This window comes from Canis lupus, chromosome 16, assembly GCF_003254725.2.
Source record: "Canis lupus dingo isolate Sandy chromosome 16, ASM325472v2, whole genome shotgun sequence".
Taxonomy (NCBI): domain Eukaryota; kingdom Metazoa; phylum Chordata; class Mammalia; order Carnivora; family Canidae; genus Canis; species Canis lupus.
The window spans coordinates 30,984,663-30,994,514 of record NC_064258.1 but is presented as its reverse complement, the minus strand read 5'-3'; the positions used below and the strand labels follow the sequence as shown (position 1 = coordinate 30,994,514).

At 39.6% G+C, this 9,852-nt stretch overlaps 1 pseudogene; it reads right to left on the bottom strand.

The window, feature by feature from the left end:
* Positions 1 to 6,344: 6,344 nt before the first annotated feature.
* LOC112664525 (L-lactate dehydrogenase B chain-like) lies at positions 6,345 to 7,368 on the bottom strand (annotated as a pseudogene).
* Between the last annotated feature and the right edge of the window lie 2,484 nt (positions 7,369 to 9,852).

Genomic DNA, 9,852 nt, shown 5'->3' with positions numbered 1-9,852 from the left:
TACCTTAGTTTCCCCTCCCCTCCCCGAGTTGCATAAGATTTTAATTCTTGATTGAATGTCCTACTATTAAAGAGGTACATTAGAGAATGGTGCTGTAATTGGTCTTGAATAGTAGCAGAAGAAGGAAAATCTGGGGGCAAGGCCATAGGAATAAAATACATCCCACATTCACTTAAATTACTTCATAGAGTAGCTTAAGATAAGTGAATGAAGAGATGGCTCTTGACTGAGAAAAAAAGTGTAAAAAACTAAACACATCTGCCCATGATATGTGGTTCATCTATCTGAATCAGTAGGAGGAAACACACAAATTAGGTAGGGCTAGAAATAGTCATTTGCATAAGTGTACCTCAGGCCTAGTTAGGTTTTGTACAGCCTTGTTAACCAACCCTTGACAAGCTGGTATAAGACAGGCTGTAATGACACTATTAGACTCTTATGATATACTTTCTGAACAGTTAAACCCTCTCAGCATATCAAGATGGCTATTTCTGGAGAGAATCAAGGCAGGATCCAGTGGGCTAACAGAAATTATTTCTTAGATTCTTTCCTTCTCAGTTCTTATCATGGCTATGCTGTCATACTGCAGCCTTGTCCTTTTATATCTGAGGATAATATGATCCTTCATGATATGGCAGATTCTGTTTGAAGTGCTTTATATTCTCACAACTATCCTAGGTGGTAATACTAACGTTATCCCCAGAATGAAATGATGAAAGTGAAGCACAGAGAGGTTAAGCAATTTGCCTAGTATCACACAGTGATGAAAACGATGGTATGTGGGCAGGTAGTCTAGTCCTAGAGCACATTCTTGCATACAAGATGATGTTTCCCATGCCAATTCTTGAGCAATCTATGGTCAAAGACTCATTTTATAGACTGTATCCAAATACTTTTATAAGCTACACTAAAAATCAATTAGTACAAAAATGAAATTGAAACAATATCTAAAATAGAATTCCAACTTTTAAATTATCATGAGTCTCAACATGCATAAAATTACTGTGAAAATTGCTGTAAGTTTCTAAATACTTGATTAGTGCTGACTCTCACTTCTTTATGGCCCACGGCCCATGGCCATCCCCTAACCACACTTTGAGTAGCACTGCTCTAGGCTTGGGTGGCTAACAGGGACTGGGAACATTCTGTGTCATTGAAATGAATGATGTCAGCTTCTGTACAACAAGGCCGACTCTGATGCCAAGAACCCCGAGGTCTGTGTTCTTTAATTGACTCAATTAACCAGTCCATATACCTTAATTGAGAAATTAACAGATGGAAGGATCCTTTAGAACTGAAATTAGGATTTATTTTATGCCAGATCAAAGAGAGCTGACTCTTCTAGTGGATTAATGTATAAAACATATATTGCATTATCTCTCTTTCTGTAAGAACTAGCAATCCTCTTTCCCCTTATTGTTCCTGTGTCTTGGTATGAATTTCCTATTTCCTCCAATTTTCTCATGACCAAAAGTATTTGGTCCACTTCCTGAAAACTACTAGGTATTCAATAAATGTATGTGATTGAAAATCCACCTTTATTTCAGCAAATACTATTTGGATTAAATCTCTAGATATGGATGATACCATAGGGGTACTATGTGAGTCTGAAATTGTGATATGCTCCCTATCTGGGCGCTTAGTACTAAAGGGAAAATATTGTGAACAAACAACCTCAGGAATGGTTTATTCAAATGAAGTAGAGGAGATGAAGAAGGAAAGAGTTAAACCCAAAAGTGTTTACCACTTTGCTTTATTAAAAAAATTCAAATATTTTAATATCTACACTATAAACTTAATGTTCTTGTTATTATAACTTGGAGGCTTTAAGTAGTGCATGATTGCTCCCACAATAAAGACTGTCTTCATAATGAAGTTTTGTATAAATGTCTTTAAATCAAGAGTGCCAAGACTCATGTTAGTCTTCAAAAATACAACTAGTTATTATTTTTCTAATAGTTCATAAATATGAGTCACACATAATGAGAGCATGCAGCCTATTACCTGTGGAAATCAATAAATCAATCTCAGCACCTATTCAATGCTGAGAACTTTCCTAGGTACTACTGGATAAGTATGGGGAGGGGGCAAAGAAAGAATATAAAACAGAGTTCTGCTCAGGTGGAATCTCATTTAGTTGGGAACACACGGAACAGTGAGGCAGTTATCCTCTTCCTTTTGCATAGCAGGGCTGCCTTCCAGCCCCCACAGCCACCTACTCTGCAAGCCTTGTAAAAGCAGATGAGAGAATGCCTAGTCTTTCATTAAATGTTGCCTTGTTCGGTCCCTCTGCAGGGCTTGAGGGGATCAGATCACAGGTAAATGCTGTACAAGCATTGCCAGTATCTTTTCTGTTTCTTACTATCAGAGTTTTAAACCTATAGGAAACTTTAGAGATCTTTAGCCTAACTTCTCTCCAAGAGAAGAGAGGACTTTGAATCAGCTTCTGGAAGATATGGTACACCGACCTCTCCTCTCTTCATTGCCCTCCCTGCTAACGTAGAGTCCTAATGTAATGTTAGGATGCTGATGGGTTTATAAAACACTGCAGTCTACATTATTCTCCCCAGCCCACACCAGATTCAAACCATAAACTTCACGTCCTTTTGGAGTTAGTCTTTAAGCTAGCCTATGTATGAGAGTCATAACAATCTCACCCTGTTTCCCATCACCATTAAAACAATTGAAAAAAATTCAGTCTCTTGGAAAAATAGGTACAATTCTGAACCTTCCCTTCTCTCAAAGGAATGCAAGTATTCCTCTCTAGGTTTTCTTTCTGAGGCATTTAGCTTTGTCTTTTTAGCTTATCTTCTGTTTAGAACAGATTTTCTCCTATCGTCTATGTAGACACCTCATACTTCTTTTTTTTTCTTTTAATTTTTATTTATTTATGATAGGCACACAGTGAGAGAGAGAGAGGCAGAGACACAGGCAGAGAGAGAAGCAGGCTCCATGCACCGGGAGCCCGACGTGGGGATTCGATCCCGGGTCTCCAGGATCGCGCCCTGGGCCAAAGGCAGGCGCTAAACCGCTGCGCCACCCAGGGATCCCGACAGCTCATACTTCAAGCCAGTCTAAGCCATCCTGTTCTTGATATGATGATGTCCCTAAAGAAGAGCAGGGACAAAGAATGCGTACTGTGATGACAGAACAGGAGAATTACACAAATGGTCATCTCACAACAAATACTTTAATGTCTTGACATCAAAGAAGAAGGGAGAGAGGTTCTTCCCGGTAAAGCTGGTTAGAGAAGGAATTACCCAGGATAAGGACTGTCCTGTGGTAAAATGTAAAGTCTCAAATCTTAGTGAGTATACCCCAAAATAGCTTATTTTTCCCTCTGTGAAGTTAAGTTGAGAGTCCCTGCAATTCCCTGCCAAGTAAAGACTCAGGGATCCAGACTCTTGCTACTCTATGGCAGCAGCAGCAGCACCCAGGGGCAGCCTTGTTCAGAGTCCAGGAAAAACTTCAGACCTAATAACCTGAGGCATCCATGAACGTAATGAATTAACTTCTCTCTTATGCATAGAAGGCATCTACTAACTCTGTGCCATCCTGAGAAGAAATCAGGAAATAGTGGCACAAATAATTCTTTATGGCCTGAACTTGCTCACAGAACCTCAGATGTGAAAGACTGTTAGGATCTCCTTGGAGTCTTCCACTAGATCCTCTGTATCCTACCATCGAAGAGAGAAGAATGTCAAGAACTGCTTGTTACATTTGTGAAATGCTAGGGAGTGAGGTAAAATGCTTTCACCCTCTTTCCATTGGCCAGAAAGCTCCTGCTTATTTTCAAGAAGTCCAGAAAATGGAATTTTCCTGAGTGCCCATGAGGAGGAAATATTTTTGGTTTTGAGCATCTAGCCAGTCTCTTCCGTAGGAGCTACAAAGGCAGTTTTGTAAGGCTTTATCTGACACATGGTTTCTTCCCAGTGGATCATTGACCTAATTTATATAATACACTTTAAATGATGCCTGGAACATACTGGTGCTGGACGGCTTTATTATGATTACCATCATCGCATCAATGGTGTTCTTACATTATGACATCAACAATGCAATCTGTATGAGAGATGCTCTTCAGTCTCTTTCCTTGAGAAAAGAGGGAAGGGAGTTCCTGCAGGTCCCATTTAGCTCTCCTTAATCAATCCGTGGCCCCAGAATCGTTCACCAGTTTCTTAATTCTCAACTGAGAACACAGGGAGGGCCTGTCTCCAGGATAAGGGTGTCACTCCACCAAGGAAGGTGCTCTGGCAGCTTGAAGCCTTGAGTAGCTGTGACAACAGAGGTCTCAGCCAGAACCTCAACAGCAAACACCAAGAGCTGGGACTCCAGACAGGGAGCATAGGGCCCTCTGGACAAGCTGCTGAGTGGAGGTGCTTGGCATAGCCTCAGGCAGACCAGGGTGTAAGGGAGAAGCCTCAGAGGATACCAGAATAAGTGATGCTGTGTAGTATGCCTCCCAACCAAACCTCCCCCAATGTTCTTCCCATTCCCTGGGACCTGTGGTAAAGGTTTTGTTTAGCTCTTCACAGCCCATGTAACTTCATTGTCCCACTAAAATTATCTAATTCCCCAAGGGAGCCTTTCCTACAAGCTTTAGTGCACTCTGGTTAACGCCCCAAACCTTCCATCTCAAGTGCCAGCCATGTGCTACTAACTACTGAGCAGGGACCTCCCAGGGCAACACAGAATAGCTTTTTATTGCTTATTGTTCTCAACAACCCCCTATCCCTTCCCACCATAAAGAAATATAAATCTACATCTTTACCAGTCCAAGCCTGAAAGGTAGAAAGAATAGAGACAATGATTGTGTCACTTTACTGGAATTATCTTGCACTATTTTTTTTTTCCTCTAAGGGTTTTAATTACTCTGTTGTCATGGGTTCAGCTAAGACTTCAGGTTCCCACTTTATAGGAGAATGAAGTCTATGAAGAAATGGTTTATAATCCACTTTCCACAGAGAAAAGACCCTGGGTATGTTTATGGACAGCAGGCATCTTCCTGGACATTTGTAGGTGTGTTTCTGCCTGGGAGACAAATGTGATGGTCTGTTTCCTGTGACAGCTGCAATTTCTTCGATGGACTGTTTTTCACCCCAGTCTCTCATTAAAATTGTACTCATCCTTCAAGACCCAAAGGCAAATACTCTTCTACCTTCTTTCCCCACCCCTCTTATAACTTTCATGGTACTTTTATCTCTTACCTTGAGGGGACCTGAACCCCCATGATATTAGGAAGTTTCCAGGAAGAAGACTTGTATCTGATTCATTTCTGTCTACCTCTTAGTGATGAACACAAATTAAAAGCCTAATAAATATTTTTGAGCTGACTGCAGCTCGTGTCAGCAATATGGCCTGAAATGAGAGTGAACAATCAGATCCAGAATGTAGATTTATCACAGGATAAAAAGTAAATTTGAAAGACGGTTCTAGGATGCATGTGAAATTCAAATGAAATTGTATTTCATCTTCGTGAAGTGAATGCATTCTCTTCAAAAGAGCAAAATTACAAATTTCTACAGTGAAATATTTGCTTAAGTATCAACATTAACACATGAATGTTTATTTTTGTCTCTCTCTCCTTAATTTATCCAAATCATCTGATCAGTCCTATTCTATAGATTATTAGAAAGAGATAAGGATTTTACCTATAATGACGCCTAAAGATTACCAGGAGGATAAAATAAGACACAAGTAGGAGGCATCATGGATGGTGCATATGGCCTTTTAAGAGGAATGAGACAAATACAAACATAACAGCAATGCACAACAGGATATAATAAATGTCATACGAAGGATTTAAACAAAAAGTTAAAAGGGGTCAGAGAGAGGACAATCGCATCTGTTTGGATGAATCAGGTAAAAGATCCTATTAGTGGCTTCTGAAGAGACCTTACTATAGGAAAGAATTTGTCTACAAAATAAAGTGATTGGAAATAAAGAACAGCCACCAAGAAGGGAAGCACGGAGCGAAAAGACTTTAGTCAATCAAAAGAAGTTTTATGACAAAGGCATCTTGTCAATTTATTTCATATTCTTGAATCTATAGCCTTCCCTTTTTTTTTTACACTACAATAATTAATTTTATTTGTTCAAGACTCATATTGCAAGCATTAAACCAAGCATGGTCTTTGATCCTGTGAGCCCAGATTCACATATTTAGGAAGATAAAAGCAAACCGCGATCCATGTATATGGATGAAAAACTAAAGGCTCACAGTTAATCACATCATGGCTTTAAATTTCTACAGCCAAAAAAAAAAAAAAAAGAAAGAAGAAAGAAAGAAAGAAAGAAAGAAAGAAAGAAAGAAAGAAAGAAAGAAAGAAAGAAAGAAAAAATTTCTACAGCCTAGAAGCCAGAAGTCACAGATATTTTAGGTCTTTCTGGATATCCCACAGGGTATCTGCACTTTTCTTGAGCTGGGCAACCTCATCATACTTCAGCTTCTAATTGATCACACTGGTTAAGCCCCGAGCATTCAGAATACATGGAAGACTCAGGAAGACTTCGTTCTCAATACCATATATGCCCTTCACCATTGTGGACACTGGATGAATCTTGGAGAGATTTTTCAACATGGATTCAATGAGATCAGCCACACTTAATCCAATAGCCCAGTTGGAATATCCTTTTAGCTTGATGACTTCATAGGCACTTTCAACCACCATCTTATACTTCCTTCCAATTTTCACTGTTGTTGTCTGTTCCCATTTCTGGATTCAGTTCCTGAAGAGAAACACGTGCCACATTCACTCAACTCCACACAGCCACACTTGAGTCGCCATGTTCTCTCAAAATCCATCCGTGGCAGCTGCTGGGATGAATGCCAAGTTTTTCAGCCATAAAATAGCAAAATCTAGCAGAATCCAGATTACACCCACTTCCAATCACACGGTGCTTGGGTAGTCCATTTAGTTTCCAGGTAACATGTGTAAGAATATCCACTGAGTTGGAAACCACAATTATGATACAATCAGGACTGTACTTGACTATCTGAGGAATAATGAATTAGAAGACATTAACATTCCTTTGCACCAGATTGAGGTGGCTCTCTCCCTCCTGCTGGCGGACTCCTGCAGTCACCACCACAATCTTAGAATTGGCAGGCACAGAGTAATCTTTATCTGCCACAATTTTAGGTGTCTGTAGAAATAAGCTCCCATACTGTAGATCCATCATTTCTCCTTTGAGTTTATCTTCTAAAACATCCACAAGGGCAAGTTCATCAGCCAGAGATTTTCCCAGAATGCTGATGGCACATGCCATACCAACTTGTCCAACACCCACTACAGTGATCTTATTGGTTGGGATCGCGGCCTCTTCTTCTGCAACTGGTGCAATCAGTTTTTCCTTAAGAGTTGCCATTGTGCCCCAAGACCAGAGGCTGTAAGAGTTGCGTGAAGACCAGGTTAGCTGCGTCTATAGCCTTCCTTTAGCTTTATTCAAATAGTACTGCCTTTAATTATTTCAGTGTGAGACTGTGAGGTGTGTGTGTGTGTGTGTGCATTAGAGGCACTGTGATGCCTTTTACGGTTTTAATCTAAACCTGGCCCTGCCCAGAAATCCTTGGTTTCAAGAATATTTCCTGGGTTTTTGCCTCATTTACTGGTTCCCACCATCTCTATCTTGATATTTTCCTTGTTTTTGACTAACCCTGTTCGTCTCTGCCTCAGTCTTCACTGTGATTTGGGGGTGAACACTGTTTGGTGTGCTCCCAGACTTGACTTCCAGCTTTTCCTTCGGGTTTTGTCTCTTGGTCTCATCTCCTCGATCCACTGTCATCCTAAGCTGAGAAACCAGGAACATCACATGCTAGTTACATATCGAATACCAATTAATATGGCAAAGATAACTTTCAGAACATGTTAACTGAGAATTAAAATTCTTCTCTTGATGTAATCAAAATTTCCCTGCATAAAACAAACATTTTGATGATACAACTAGATGTGTCTTCCATACATAACCAAATCTTCCTTGTACTGACCCTATTATATTAAAGAGATGGAATGAAAGTGAGGTAAAAAAAATAATTAATTTTTACAATGGAAATGTAAGCAGAACTACAGTTTGTGATTATTTCCCAGTTGATTCTCAGTTCTCCAATGTCTGGCATCAGGAACACAGAAGCATTATGAAACCATTTCTAATAGACTGTGATATGTTCTAAATCCATGCCAATCCTGCCCTCTATCACAGCTGTGCTTTTTAGCATGCATGTCTGATTCATTTGTATTTGGTCTTCTTTGCAACCGGAACTTAAATATTAATTAATCATGATGATGATGGTACATTATAATTATTAAAAAATACAGAAAACACAGCAGCCACCTACGGAAATTCTATTTCTTCCCCAACTGCTCCTTCCCTCAGGCCATACAGCCTACTGCCTCGCCATCTGTTAGCGCCCCCTTTCTTCATGCCTCATCCTTTTGTCCTTGTTCCAGGCTCCTCTACCTTCATTCTTTGCCAGACATTTAACATGAGGCCCTCACAAAAAAAAAAAAAAAAAAAAAACAAGTTTAGGAGAGAAGATAAATCCTGCAATTTCATAAAAGTGGTTGTTGTTTTCTGCACTTAGCTAAAAAAATTAATTTTCTCTGTGCACCCACATCAGTGTTGTCTGCTTTAGCAGATAAGCTTCTTGGGAGCAGGGACCATGTTTTTCTTAATTAAGTACAGGCTTTTTTAAAGCTTTTCATCCTGGACCAAGGTCTCAAGGTCCCTATAGGTGCTCAATAAATATTAAACACAGGCAATCATTGTCTAATGGCATTTATTAAGCATCCCCTTGCACATACTGCTGCTCAGAGAAAAGTTCAACAGTCAGAAGGCCTGCTAGGAATTGATGCTGAAAAATGGATAGCACTAATGCAATGTTGCACTGAATTGATAAAATTAAGGAGACATTTTACATTGTGTTCATACAGACAAAGAATCAACATCCTTTTCTTAAGTAAATACAGTCTTTACTTGGTTAGCTTTCAATCAAATCAGCTATCATTTGCATACTGAGTGGCCACTCCTATGACGAGTTCTAAGAAATATAGAGCATGCTCCGTACCTAAATAAGAGATCTCACAACTTATTCATAAATAATAAATAAGTTCCTATATTTATAAATAAGTCCACTGCTAACATAAATGCTGTGACATCATACATTCATAAAAGTCACATGAATAGATGGTTTACATGGAGGTTAGGGTTTGAGTGGCCTTAGGGAAACGTTGAGTAGATTTCTGCAAGCATCCTTTATTAGACCTAAACATACTTTTTAAAAAATACCAGTTAAAATTCTCCAAATCTACAACTGAGAATGTCAATGAGATACCCACCACCTCATCCCACCACCCACCATCTGCATCATCATTTTAAACTGTAACTATTAAACGAGGTCATTCCTGATCATTTCCTTTCAAAGACAGGAACCTGGGATGCCTGGGTGGCTCAGCGGTTGAGTGCCTGCCTTCGGCTCAGGGTGTGATCCTGGAATCCTGGGATCGAGTCCTGCATCGGGCTCCCTGCATGGAGCCTGCTTCTCTCTCTGCCTGTGTCTCTGCCTCTCTTTCTCTCTGTCTCTCTCATGAATAAATAAATAAAATCTTACAAAAAAAAAGACAGGAACCACAAAATTCATTTGGGCCAGAGTGGCATTAGCTTCTGAAGTGACTCTGGCACTTCATTAATGGAAAAAAACTATTTATGTAGTATTGTATGCTTTAAATCACTAAACAACCAAGATGTCACTAATAAAGTAATAATAACTCATGTCTAAAAAACATTTCCTATTGGGTTATGATTTTCCAGATACATAGGATAAGTGAGGACATCTTGCTCAGATATTTTCCCAAT